Here is a 12,403-nt window from a genome sequence, read left to right on the forward strand (position 1 = left end):
CTGAATTTAGGACAACACTTAGATGATGCAATATTTTTAGTATTGTTTTCGTATTAAATTAGAATTTTATCTTATTAACTTGCACAATAAAAATTAATTAACACTAAATGCTAATGTTGATTATTATTAAAGTAAAATTCTAATCTAATTAATGAATAATACTGAAACCACACTTTTAAGTATTGCATGGAATTTTTTCTATAAGTTTAATGACAAACTTATATTAATAACACTATCAAATTTTAAGTCAAGAAAACAGTTTATAAAAAGTTTTACCCCCCTCCCCCCTTCTGTAAGAAAACAAAAAAGTCTTTGTTGTTGCTCTAAACAGAAGAACATTATTTATATGAAAAGAAAAATTAATGGTTTTAACTGTAAAAGAGAAGTAACATTCATGCGTTTTATATTTCGTGATTCATTATGACAAAATAGTCATGCTTCAATAACCGCAAATAAAAGTATATTATAATTACAGTACGAGCAGCCGAAAACCATTTACAAAGTAAGTTTGAGAAACAATACCTACAAATGAAAATATTCTCCTGTAGCTGATTATATAGTATTTATGAAATATGATGCATCAATAACCTCAAAGATACATAAACTCTTCTTTCTTCCGTGTTCCTTTCTTTCCTTGAAGATACGTGCATGAATAGCGAAAGCACCTTGTGAATATTTTCTATAGACAAATGTTGCTACTTGAACAAATTGTACACTTCTATTTTACCAGACAACCTACATTTTCTTATTTTCACTCTCTTTTTCATTTTCTTTTTCTCTCTTTCTCCCTTTCTTTACAACATACCAAATAGCTAGACCATAAATATGAACACATCTTTTAATAATAGAAATTTGAACTTATATAGTTTATCTCGTTGTAGAAAATTCGCTCCTTAACGGCCCTAAACCAACCCCATTAATATTATTTAATAGTTGTAGTACTCTTGAATATTATTTAGAACTCAGATATGCGACTTTATTTCTTTCAAGTCATAATGAAACTGCTCTCCGTCACCAGTAGCATGGTATTGGTTTTGCTTCTCTTCACTACTAGAAAAGTTATGTTTTACGACGTCATTTCTAAGTCGGTTTTAAAGGACCGTCTTAAAAAAGACCGCAATGGCATTTTTGTAATTCGGGATACAAATATTGCAATTTACGTCGCGGGTTCTAAGGCGGTTGCACAAAACCGCCTTAGAAAGTAACTGCCCAAACTCGCCCCCCCCCCCCCCCCCCGCGCTCCTTGATTGCTACGCGCTCACATTTCGAACTCAACTCTAGCCCGCAATGCCCTAGGTTAAACCCCAAACACTGTACCCCGCAGTGCCGTCAAACCCCAAACACTGTAGCCCGCAGCCCCTAAATCTCTGTCTCCCTGAAGCAGTGGAGCTCGCACCGCGAAGGCTGTCTTAGGTCGTCGTACAAGTAAGTCATTAAACCCGCTTATTGAATGCTTACATATGTGTTCTTGCTGATGGATTCCAGCTTTTTGAAGTGAATGCACATTGCTTGTTCAGTAAATGGTTCTCTGAAAGTGGCAACCTCACTTCATAATAGTGATATGTAGACTAATCTTTGCTTCCCCAACATGCATATATATCGTGATTGTTTCAGCCCAAAAAGGAAACTAAACTTTGAGCTTTGAACACAGATTTGGTTATTCTCTATATTTGTGTGCTCAGTATGGTGGGAATCTTTTCGTTGGTTACAGGGAGGCCGGGACCTAGTGGATTCGGATCTTCCTCAACTGCTGAATAGGTTACTGAAGGAATTGATGTCAGCAACCTCACTGCAATCATCACAGGTCTATTTTTTGCACTTTGAATTACTATTATTCCTTGTTTTTGACTTGGTTTCATAGTACACACAAGCCTTCAGTGAATACATTTTATTTGTTCCTGGTATTCATGTTATTCAAAGTTAAACCTTATGTAACTTATCATCAAGATTTTTAATAGTGACCGTAATTTTGGGGGCAACGTCGAGGTTTGAGTAAAGATATGTGTAACCGCTGAACACCCGTGTCTTCGCTTCTCCTGGTTTTGTTTGCGTTTTTGCGGTCCATCCTGTGAGTGAAATTGGGCACCAACATGTGAGTTATAATGGCAATCACTGCTTGAGGCGGTGATTATGGACCTTATTACTGTGCATGATCCATCAAATTTTTTTTTTTGTGGCACTGAATGCTTGATGGTGGTTTTCTTTAGACTTCCAGAAGTGTCGGAGAGTATCATTTTGTATCCATTAGAGATGGATTTTAATGAGTGTCAATGCATTAATTAGTTTCTATCCTCAATATGTTTAATGTCAATTGTGAGTTTACTAGAATGATGTGTGTCTCTCCTATCGTTTTTGGAAAGTATGTGGTAGAGATTTGGAGGAAAAGAATAATGGATCAAAAGCTCAGACTTAGCTAAGAATCCGAATTAGTGATCCACCTACAATGTGATTGTCACTACTTGTAAGGTTCTAAACTGTAAAATAATATGTATATTGGTGTTTGAGAATTTCTTGCTTCCAGTTGGTTTCACTCTAAGGTGGTTTCAATATCAGATGCTTAGAGATACTAAGAACACTTTTCATCTGCTGATAATATCCTATTTTGTTTTTTTTTCTTCCCTGCTGTTTTCTGTTTGTTTTAATAGGATTCCTTTTCCTTCTTCTCTGCATTAATAATTTCTTTGGAGAAGTTTTCACTTTGTTCCTACTAAGTATATATGTATATCAGGTTTGGTTCTTGGTCAGCAGATTTAGCAATACATGGTTGGCATGGCTCAATATAATGTAGCAACCAACTACTATTAAAAATGTTATAGGACAAGCCAGAAATAGTTGTCTTTCAACCTTTAAATTATAACAGAACAAAATTAATCATTTATCTACCAATTAGATTTGCTAATGAAATATTAATAATAAAGGTGTTCAATTGATGAGGACAAGGAAGAAAGTAAAATGTGACTAAATCAACTAGCATATCCAACAACCCAGTTTGTTAGGTAGAAGTTCCATTCATAGAACTCTCACAAGATATAGACACTATAATATGTATGCCATGTAGAGAGCAAAATTAGTTCAGATTCAAGGGAACACAAGTCAGAAAGCACATAATGCACAACAAGTAACTAGAGTCAGCAATATGACACAAATTAATACCTCTTTTGAAGATCCAATGTGAGAAGCAGCTGATTTAGCTTACATTCCATGAGTTGCATTTGTTGGAACCCTATCCACCATTCTTAATCCAGACATTGGATTCAAAAGGCAAAACCGAGGAAATAGGCCACAGGTTCTAGTTGTGTAGTTTTCATATTCACTGCAATCATAACTTTCTTCCCCATCAATATCTTGAGTGTAATGTGGCAAAGCTTTTGGCCTATGCTGGTTAATGGGACATGGACTTTCTGTATTCACTTCTTTCTTTCTCTGCTTTTGTTGTTCTTGTCCAATATGTGCTTTCTTGGAAGCATATTGAGGAGATTCTGATGTCATTGCCTTTGCTGTAAGCAAGAACCTATCAATCATGAAATTGCGACCTTGCTGGTGATCACTTGAGAAACTTCCAAATGGTTGTACCTCTTGTTCATCCCATCCACTGAAGTCACTCACACTACAGCTCATGAAGAATGATTTGGTCCTAGAAAGTGAGTCACGAGCATCTTCATAGGCCTCATCTCCATCATCTGAACCAGAACTTTCTTTCTCCCTAGTTTCCCCTTTTGAATGTTTTGTTGCTTTTTTGTCCAAGGATGCAACACTTTGAGAGTTGGGAAGTGTGCTTCTAGTTCTCGTCTCAGCAAGTGATTGTTGCTTAGTTTTTGATACCCTCCCAAGTGGAAAGTTTGAAGTGAAGGGAGGCTTCTCAAAATCTTGTGTCTGTAATTTGCTTTCATCTTTTGGTCTTCCTGATGCCTTCTCCCACACAAAAGGAACATTTCCAGCATTCTTCTCTGGAACTGAATTTAACTCTGATTTGTAAGCAGGAGGAAGTGGAAGTCTGGCTAATGAGTTGTCACTTTTTCCTTTGTGGTCTGTTTCAGAGGCCAATGTTGATGAGAACCTCCTCACTGATAAAAGTGGTTGATTCAAATTTAATTGCTTTTCTTCCATTAGATCTTTGAGCATCATGGAATTACCTTCTGTAAAACACCAAAATCAAATTACACAAGGTTAGGTCTCAAACCAATAACATGTTGACAAAACTCTATATGTTGATTTTGTACACTCTAGCTATTCTGTTAGTATGGTAGTCATAGTAGAGCCCTTCTGGCACTAGTACCCTCGGCCTTATCAAACAAAAAACGTTTGGACTGCACAAAAGGCACTTTGTCCTGACACTCTTATATTTGCTACTTATCTTTCTATCTATAATTATATAAGCTTAAATTTATTTTTATTTAAGTTAACCATTTATCATTTTTGTTCGTGACTAAGTTTAGTTTTTTTTTATTTTAATTTCTATAAATACATTTTTTTTTCAATTTTAAGTTGTGTCATATATTTAATTTATTTTTAGTGTATATAAGTTCTGTAAGCTATAAATACATATTTATGGTGTATCCAGGATACATATAAGAAGTCACCATCCCACTTATATAGTAGACATTATTCTTCGCTTGTAATTAGTATACATTTAACTAGGTTTAGTTAAAGTAAAAAATGTTTAATTCAAAATGTATATATGCTAGGCAGTTAATTAATAAATTTCAAGGAGAAGTGTTTAATAAAATTAAAGAAGATGCATATATGCTAGGCAGTTAGATGATCACTAGGTTGTAGTCATGTCTGCGTGTAAAACACGATATTCATTTTTATTTTGAGATGGTGTAATGTAACTCGAATTTTCTTCCATCAATTTGGATTATAAAACGCATCAATCTTGGGCTAGCTGTGCTCTTTTTTAGATTAGAATTTTGGAATAGTACCTTTCTTTTTTCTTAAAAAAAAAATAAACAACTTGTCCGGGATTATAATGCCAGCTTGGTCTTTTCAATATCAATGAAATGTGCCATGACTTATTCGGAAAAAATAATACTGGTCAATACGTGATTTAGTATTTACTTCTTTTAACATTGTTATTATTATTTGCACATATATGGTAACACGCTCATGTTTAAATCTTGTTAAAAATAAAGTATTGTGTTTGTTTAACATGTTTCTATATTTGCAATAATGTTTTTGTTCAATTGTGAATTATTTATTATTTTAATTATTCCGGTAAGTGGCAACCTTCAGTCAATTTTTTATTTATTTATTCTGGTAACCCTTTTTTATTGAACTTTAAAATATTCTAATAATCTTTTTATATAATACTTAATTTAAACAACTAAGAAAACATTTAAAATATTTGTTATATTAAATTGATGTATGAATTGTCTTTACGAAAGCACATCCTTATCCTGATTGATGTTGGTAGAACACAGTATATGATTCTAAAGGAAGCATGCTAAATTAGATGTTTGAGTGTATTAGGGGAAAGAAAAAGAAAAAGAAAAATTCAAGATGTGAAGTAGATTTAGACGGCTTGGCGTCATGGCTTTGATCACGGTCATGGTTTTCGACTTTCGTGGTTTTGGCAACCACTTCCTATGGACTTATGTAAAATATAATGATATTTTAGCTTTGCCTTTTATGCTCAGGTTGGTCCAAAAGATATTCAATTTGCATGGACTTATGTAGGATGCATGGCATTTGATCCTATTGTTCAGATTTCGTTCCTAATATCATGTAATTCGGATTGATTTGATTACAAATGATTTTCCTCCTGGTGCATCAACTTCAGCTTACCAGGTTCATCTCTCTCTTTCTCAATAGAGTAGGAAAGCCATGTTCCTTGTTGACACATGATAAACGTACACCTTGCTTGGGATGCATGTATGGAGGTAGAAAGAAGACAGATATAGAGAGAAAGAAAAAAGAAACAGAGAAACTTACATGTCATAAGTAATGTGTGCATATAATGTGTTTGTTTATGTTTGACTAAACATTGGGACGAAACTTTAAAATTACATTTGCAAACAAATAACGATAGGTGCGTGGAATTGAGTCATGAACGAGAAAATAGTAAGATTAAATTCCCATAAAGGAAATTAATATGTGTTTGTTTATGTTTGACTAAACATTGGGATGAAACTTAAAAATTACATTTGCAAACAAATAACGACTCTTGTTTCGTAGTGGAGAGAAGGAGAAAAAGGATTAGAGTGATAAGTAAATCTTGAGTTTCAATTCCTTATTAACATAACATTTAAAGTTATATAAATTCCTTATCATAAACTTAAATTTAAATCATAAAATGTAATTAACATTTATATTCAAATTAATTTCAAAATTAAATACTATGTTAAATTGTATATTACAACAAAGATGATTTATTATGAATATTAGTAAAAAAAACACTTCATTCTTGTCATGACACATATAGTATATAATCTTATATAAATCAAAATCATTTTTTGTAATTATATAATGTTTTGGGTTATCATGTTTTAGGTGCCTAATATCTATCGAATTGATGATTAGTTTTAGTCACAAAACTTAGTTAATTATTTTTAATTTTATCTTCTTTTTCAGCTATTTTTATTTATGCATAAGACTCCATCCAAGATTTTGTTGAAAAAATCTAAGTCTACTTCCACCATAATAAACTTAACGTTGGTGATCTAATTTTATAATTATGAATAAGTTTTAATTTCAATTATCTATTTATAATAATGATATGATCTAAATTTATTGTTCTGAACATGAAAAATATATTATTCGTCACATAAAAAAAAACATGTGTACATGTCATAGAAGAAAGGACCATTAATCCTCTCATTTTCTATCATTTACATGATTAATGCTTATAATATTCACTAACTTGCATAAAGTTGTCCTTGTCCTTCTCTTCACCTTGCTTATGGTTTCTCTCCTTCAATATTCTTTCTCTGCCCATGTAACTCTTTTTTTTTGGTTCTTTCTTGGTGGTTGGGCACTAGCTCTGCTTATTCTATCCCTTGCACTATGCTGTCAGAAGTTTTGACCAAAGAACATGCTAGTACATATGTTTCTTTTCTTGATTTTGTTATGAAATTCTTGGACTTATTGTCTTATATTGCTTTTGGATTCATAACAGCGAAGGAAGATTGTTTTTTTCAATTTTCAATCTTTGGTCAGATTTTAAATGGTTGAATTAGTGTACATGTGTATCCCATTGGGCTACGTGTTTGATTCCCTTTGGATTTGGACCCTTTGGTCTTGCTCCTTTCAAATGCAATGGTAGTTTCAAATCTGATTGAATTAGTGGCATCTGATCACGTGGTAGTTTCAAATCTTACATTCTTCAACGCTCCTGCATATAGCATTCACCCAGTTTATTGCAAGTATGTTATGTGCTTCTTTAAACATTACTTGAGTTATAGCAATATAGCAACTTTGAAAACAACAAGTGATATTGATTTCGTTATGTATTGCCACACAGCAATGTACATATTCACAATGTTTCAATTCCTGAGAATTTAAAGCAGTTGAGAATAATTACAATTGACGGTGTTCGAGTTTTTGACTTTATCCTCCAAACTATTGGCACCAATTGCAAGTTATTAGGGGAACTTGGTTTAAGCAAATGCATTGGAGTGACCAACAGGGGAATTGTGCACGTAGTATCTGCCTGTGGCTATTTGAAGATGCTTGATTTGATTTGTTGTCGATTCATCTCTCATGCAACAATGTCTACTATAGCAGGCTGTTGTCCAAACCTTGTTTGTCTGAAGCTAGAATGTTGTGATATGGTGACTGAGAATTGTCTTTATCAACTTGGATTAAATTGCTCACTTCTCGAAGAGCTTGATCTTACTGATTGCTCTAGTGTTGATGACATAGGTAAAGTATGGAATCTCTATCTTTAAATAACATATATGTCTTGTTCAAAATTGCAAATGGTTCTGATTAATTTATTTCCAGCTTTCTGTTTCGTGCAGCTCTAAGATATCTATCAAGATTTTCGGAACTTGTAAGATTGAAATTAGGATTATGCACAAACATATCAAACATAGGATTGGCACACATTGCTTGTAACTGCCCAAAAATAATTGAACTTGATCTCTATCGATAATTGAACATTTGAACTTTATAGTCAACGTGGTTAATTGCTTATGATTCAATGAACTTATTAAAGATTTACTAGGTGGCATAAGAATATGAATGAAAAAAAAAATCACAAAATATCCACAAACTGATGACTACACCCACTACACGATAATAATGCCTTCCACTAGTTAGGTATGTGCACATAAGTTTTCTTATAGTTTATTTTGTTGCAATTAAAAATTTGACTTCTTGTTCTTGTAGCCCCCAAGGTATTCTGCTTATCGACTCATGTTTATATACAAATAAATGAAGTTGCGGTAAGAATAATTAATTTATTTAAGTGAGATTGGATTTAATTTTTTTAAAAAGTGTTTAGAATTTAAATTTTGTGAATTAAAAAATATAATTAGAAGAAATTTTTTTATTAAAAATAATCAAGTATTATTTAATAAAAATTAATTATAATCAATAAAACTTTATAGATATTTCATACTAATAACATGATTGAGTTATGTTCAATGAATTGAATTGTTTTGAATTTAATATTGTTAATAGCTAAAATTGTTACATACATATATGCATGAAGCTTAGAAATTCTATTGTATTGTAATATATATATATATATAGTTAAATGATTTTTTCACTTGTCATATGTACTTAAATGATTATATAATTATTGGAAATGACGATGATACTTTTGGTTGGCATAATGTGTGTATAACCGTCGTATGATTTAAAGATTGCAACAACAAAAAATTGCAACAAAAAAATTTGGAAAAAGAAACCCCAAAAAAAATTGATATACTAAGACGGTTCTAGATATAACAGTCTTAGTAAAGTCTGTATACTACGACGGTTATTAATCAACCGTCATAAAATAGTTATACATACTAAGACGGTTATAGTTAGAACCGTCCAAATATGTAGTCTTGAAACATGAGCATTTATGACAGTTACTCGATGAATGTCATAAAAGCCCATAACATATTAAGACGATTGTCAAAAACCGTTGTAAAAAAAGCGCACATATAAAGACGATTCTGTCATAATCATCATTGTTTACCTTTAAAAAAATTATGATTTTTAAGACGGTTATTGCCCACAACCGTCGTAAATATTAATGGTCATTCGAATACGGTTACTAGAGAACTGTCGTAGAAAAGCCCTCATATAAAGACGGTTCCCGCGACCATCATAAATGTCATTTTACCTTTTACGATGCTTCATATTACGACAGTTAAAAACCGTCGTTAAATGTTATGTACAACCGACTTAGAATGTGTTTTTTCTGTAGTGCTTATTGCAAGCATATGCATGCTGAAAATACATACACTCTATTCTTCTAAGCTCAAGTAGTTTTCTATTCACAACTTTAATAACGGTCTACAATATGTCTTCTTTCGTTCTAATTAGTTTTAACATGCATGGGGAATTCATCAACGATAGAAAACAACTCAAGAAATTGATTGGAATTTGCTTGAACTTATATATATCTTACCAAAGAAATAGAATGAGACCAAGGATTATTATATTTAGTAGATCTAGGTAATATTTTACCTTGTCTTTTAATTTATATCAAAAGTTTCTTTATTTGTTGTCAATAGAGGTTGGTGTGATGGGAAAGGAATGAACTTGTATCCCAAGAAGAATATGGGTTTAATTCTTGCTCTGGTTCCAAAGTTCTTATTAGTGGGTAATATGTAAATACTTTTATAAATATATTTTGAGTCTTAAAGTTTGTCCTAACTTTGGTAAATTGGATTTAACTTACTTAAATTTTTCAGCAAAAAAAAAGTTTATTTATTTTTAAAAGATAAAAAAATAAGTTTTTAATCTAAGGTTAAAGTTGTTCCATAATTTTATAAACTTTTAAATTTCAAAATTACTTTTAAGTTAAAATTTATTAATTAAATAATATATTATTAGATTTTGGGATTTGAAATATGTAAAAATTAACTTTTTTAAAAATGTTCAATTCCTTGTCCTGAAGTTTTATTCATAAAAAACTATTTCTTAAAAATTGTTTGGTTCAACTACTTTTTTAAGAAAAAAAAATTAAAAATAAATTAGATCAAACCCTTTCTTAGTCCAAGACTCTAAGGAGGCGTTTGTTTGAAGTTCTAAAAAAGATTTCCAAGAATACAGACTTGAGAATATCACATTTTCATGTTTGTTTTAAGTTTTGTGAAAATATTTTCAAAAATAATTAATTCTCAGGCATATAAAATATACATATTTTTGTTTCTTCTTATTCTCATGCAAGAGGTGGGTGTCTTTGATTCCTGAAATGGTAGTTATTTTCTAAGTAACTACCTATCCCCACTTCTATGCATTTCAGGCGCAAAATAGGAGCCAACAAATAAGTAGCCATGCTCTGATAGCTTTTTTCTTTGAAGTTATAATATATTTATATTTGTAGTGTATTTATATGCTTTGTAATGATAACTTAATTGCGGATTATTTGCTTTGTGTGTTTTAGGTTCGGTGTGAGTACAACATTGCTAATTTTAGCACTAGAGATCGCATGAGGAAACCTAAGGGTGACAGGTTTTACTTATTTACTTGTTTAACTTCTTAATCTTTTTTTTCTTGATTTTTGATATATTTGTACTTGTGGGAATGGTATTAGAGTATGGACTAATAGGACGAGGTCACGAGAGTGTATGTTGCATTAATAGAATCTTCTTAAGAATATCTTGTAACAATTGTGATTTGACTTTTCATCTTTAGCACACATTTTTGCTTCTAATAATAGAATTCTTACTCCAATGCAGAGGGACTGCCAAAGTGAGCTGGAGAGATGGCAGCAACTCTTCCTTGGACCTTTTGATGGGATTCTTCGCAGCCGCTTGACCTGTCAAAGTTGTTCATCCCTGTTACATGGGTCTTTTCTCAATGCCTTAGGATACACTTTTCCCCGTTAATTGCACATACACTCCATTGTCATTATCAATAATATTAGACTGGCTTTGTTAAAACCTATGACTTAATAGTTATGTATCCCTGACTGAGTTGCATTATGTTTGAAATCATTATATAGCTGGCTAGTGGCTACTAGGAGCCAGGCTATGGTTTAGAGACATGTTTTTATTGACTTGCAGTTTTGATTTGAAGTTGTTGCATTTGGAGGGAAAAGGAGTGTTGGGTAACATTACGGTCACTTGATAAAACTTCTAGGAAGAAATAAATTTAGTAATTTCAAAATGGTTAGCAATGAAGAAAAATATAGGAATTAAGGTTATAGGATGGTCACTTGGGTTTTAGATTAATATAAATTAAAATAAAATATTCTTTAATAAGATCTATTATAATAGTTTGAATCACAATTATTTCTTATACACTAATTTCTTACAAACTAATTCCTTGCAATAGATTTTGCTATATTCAGATTTGCTATAATCAATTTTATTGCAACTAGATTTGCTTAAACAAATGAACAAAATATGATTCATTAATATTACAAACATGACAAAAAAATAAGTATGAAAAAAAGAAGAAACAAACAACAATGTATCTAAAAATAATACCTTAAGAAGTTTCAATACTAGTAGTCCCGACATGTAATTCTAACACTTGGAGTCCCAATATTAGCAATATTTAAAGTTAAACCAAACAACTCTAGAAATTTAAACACAATCCCGTTAAGACAAAAATTAATCGATATTTTATACAAATATTAAAAAAATTACACACTTGATTCAATCTTTTTCGCTTCATTTATTTCAACTTGCAAGTCATTAACATTTTACTTAGCAGATCTAAGTCAATTTTGGACACAAATGGCATCTTTAACAATAGTGGAACTCAAGGAACTACGAAATGAATCTAGAATTCTATCCCATATACTAAATGCAGACTTAAATGATACAATAGATATAGGAATGATCAATATATCTCTAGCCATACAGGAAGAGATATAATATTTGGATGCTTTCAATTTTCATCAATTCAAAATGTCAAACTAAGGGTGGTCATCTTGAACATCATCCTCCAAATACCTATCTAACTCATTTTTTTCACCTCACCTTGTTTTTTCTTCATTTTCATTCTAAATTCATTTCTTAGTTTTTAATATATATATATATATATATATATATATATATATATATATATATATATATATATATATATATATATATATATATATATATATATAACAAAATTTATATTTTAATTACGGATTCATGGGTTGGGTCAACGGATCTATAAATCTAAACCTGTGACCCAACCCATATATGAACAGTTTTGATCGGTTTGGTTTAGTTTTAACCCAAATACATAAATGACCCAACCCAAAGTGTCCAAATCGATTTGGCTCAATTCGGGTTTGTGAGTG

At 31.4% G+C, this 12,403-nt stretch overlaps 1 non-coding gene across 2 annotated transcripts; it reads left to right on the forward strand.

Moving 5' to 3' along the window:
- Positions 1-1,248: 1,248 nt before the first annotated feature.
- LOC106799434 (uncharacterized) lies at positions 1,249-10,991 on the forward strand. Of its 2 annotated transcripts, none has more exons than XR_005891494.1 (3): positions 1,249-1,425; positions 1,712-7,860; positions 10,547-10,991. It is a non-coding gene; the product is annotated as an uncharacterized protein (transcript). The 2 variants fall into 2 exon arrangements; XR_005891493.1 differs by lacking the exon at positions 10,547-10,991 and adding an exon at positions 7,959-8,160.
- Positions 10,992-12,403: the final 1,412 nt, after the last annotated feature.

This window comes from Glycine max, chromosome 1 (genome assembly GCF_000004515.6).
Source record: "Glycine max cultivar Williams 82 chromosome 1, Glycine_max_v4.0, whole genome shotgun sequence".
In the NCBI taxonomy this organism is placed as follows: domain Eukaryota; kingdom Viridiplantae; phylum Streptophyta; class Magnoliopsida; order Fabales; family Fabaceae; genus Glycine; species Glycine max.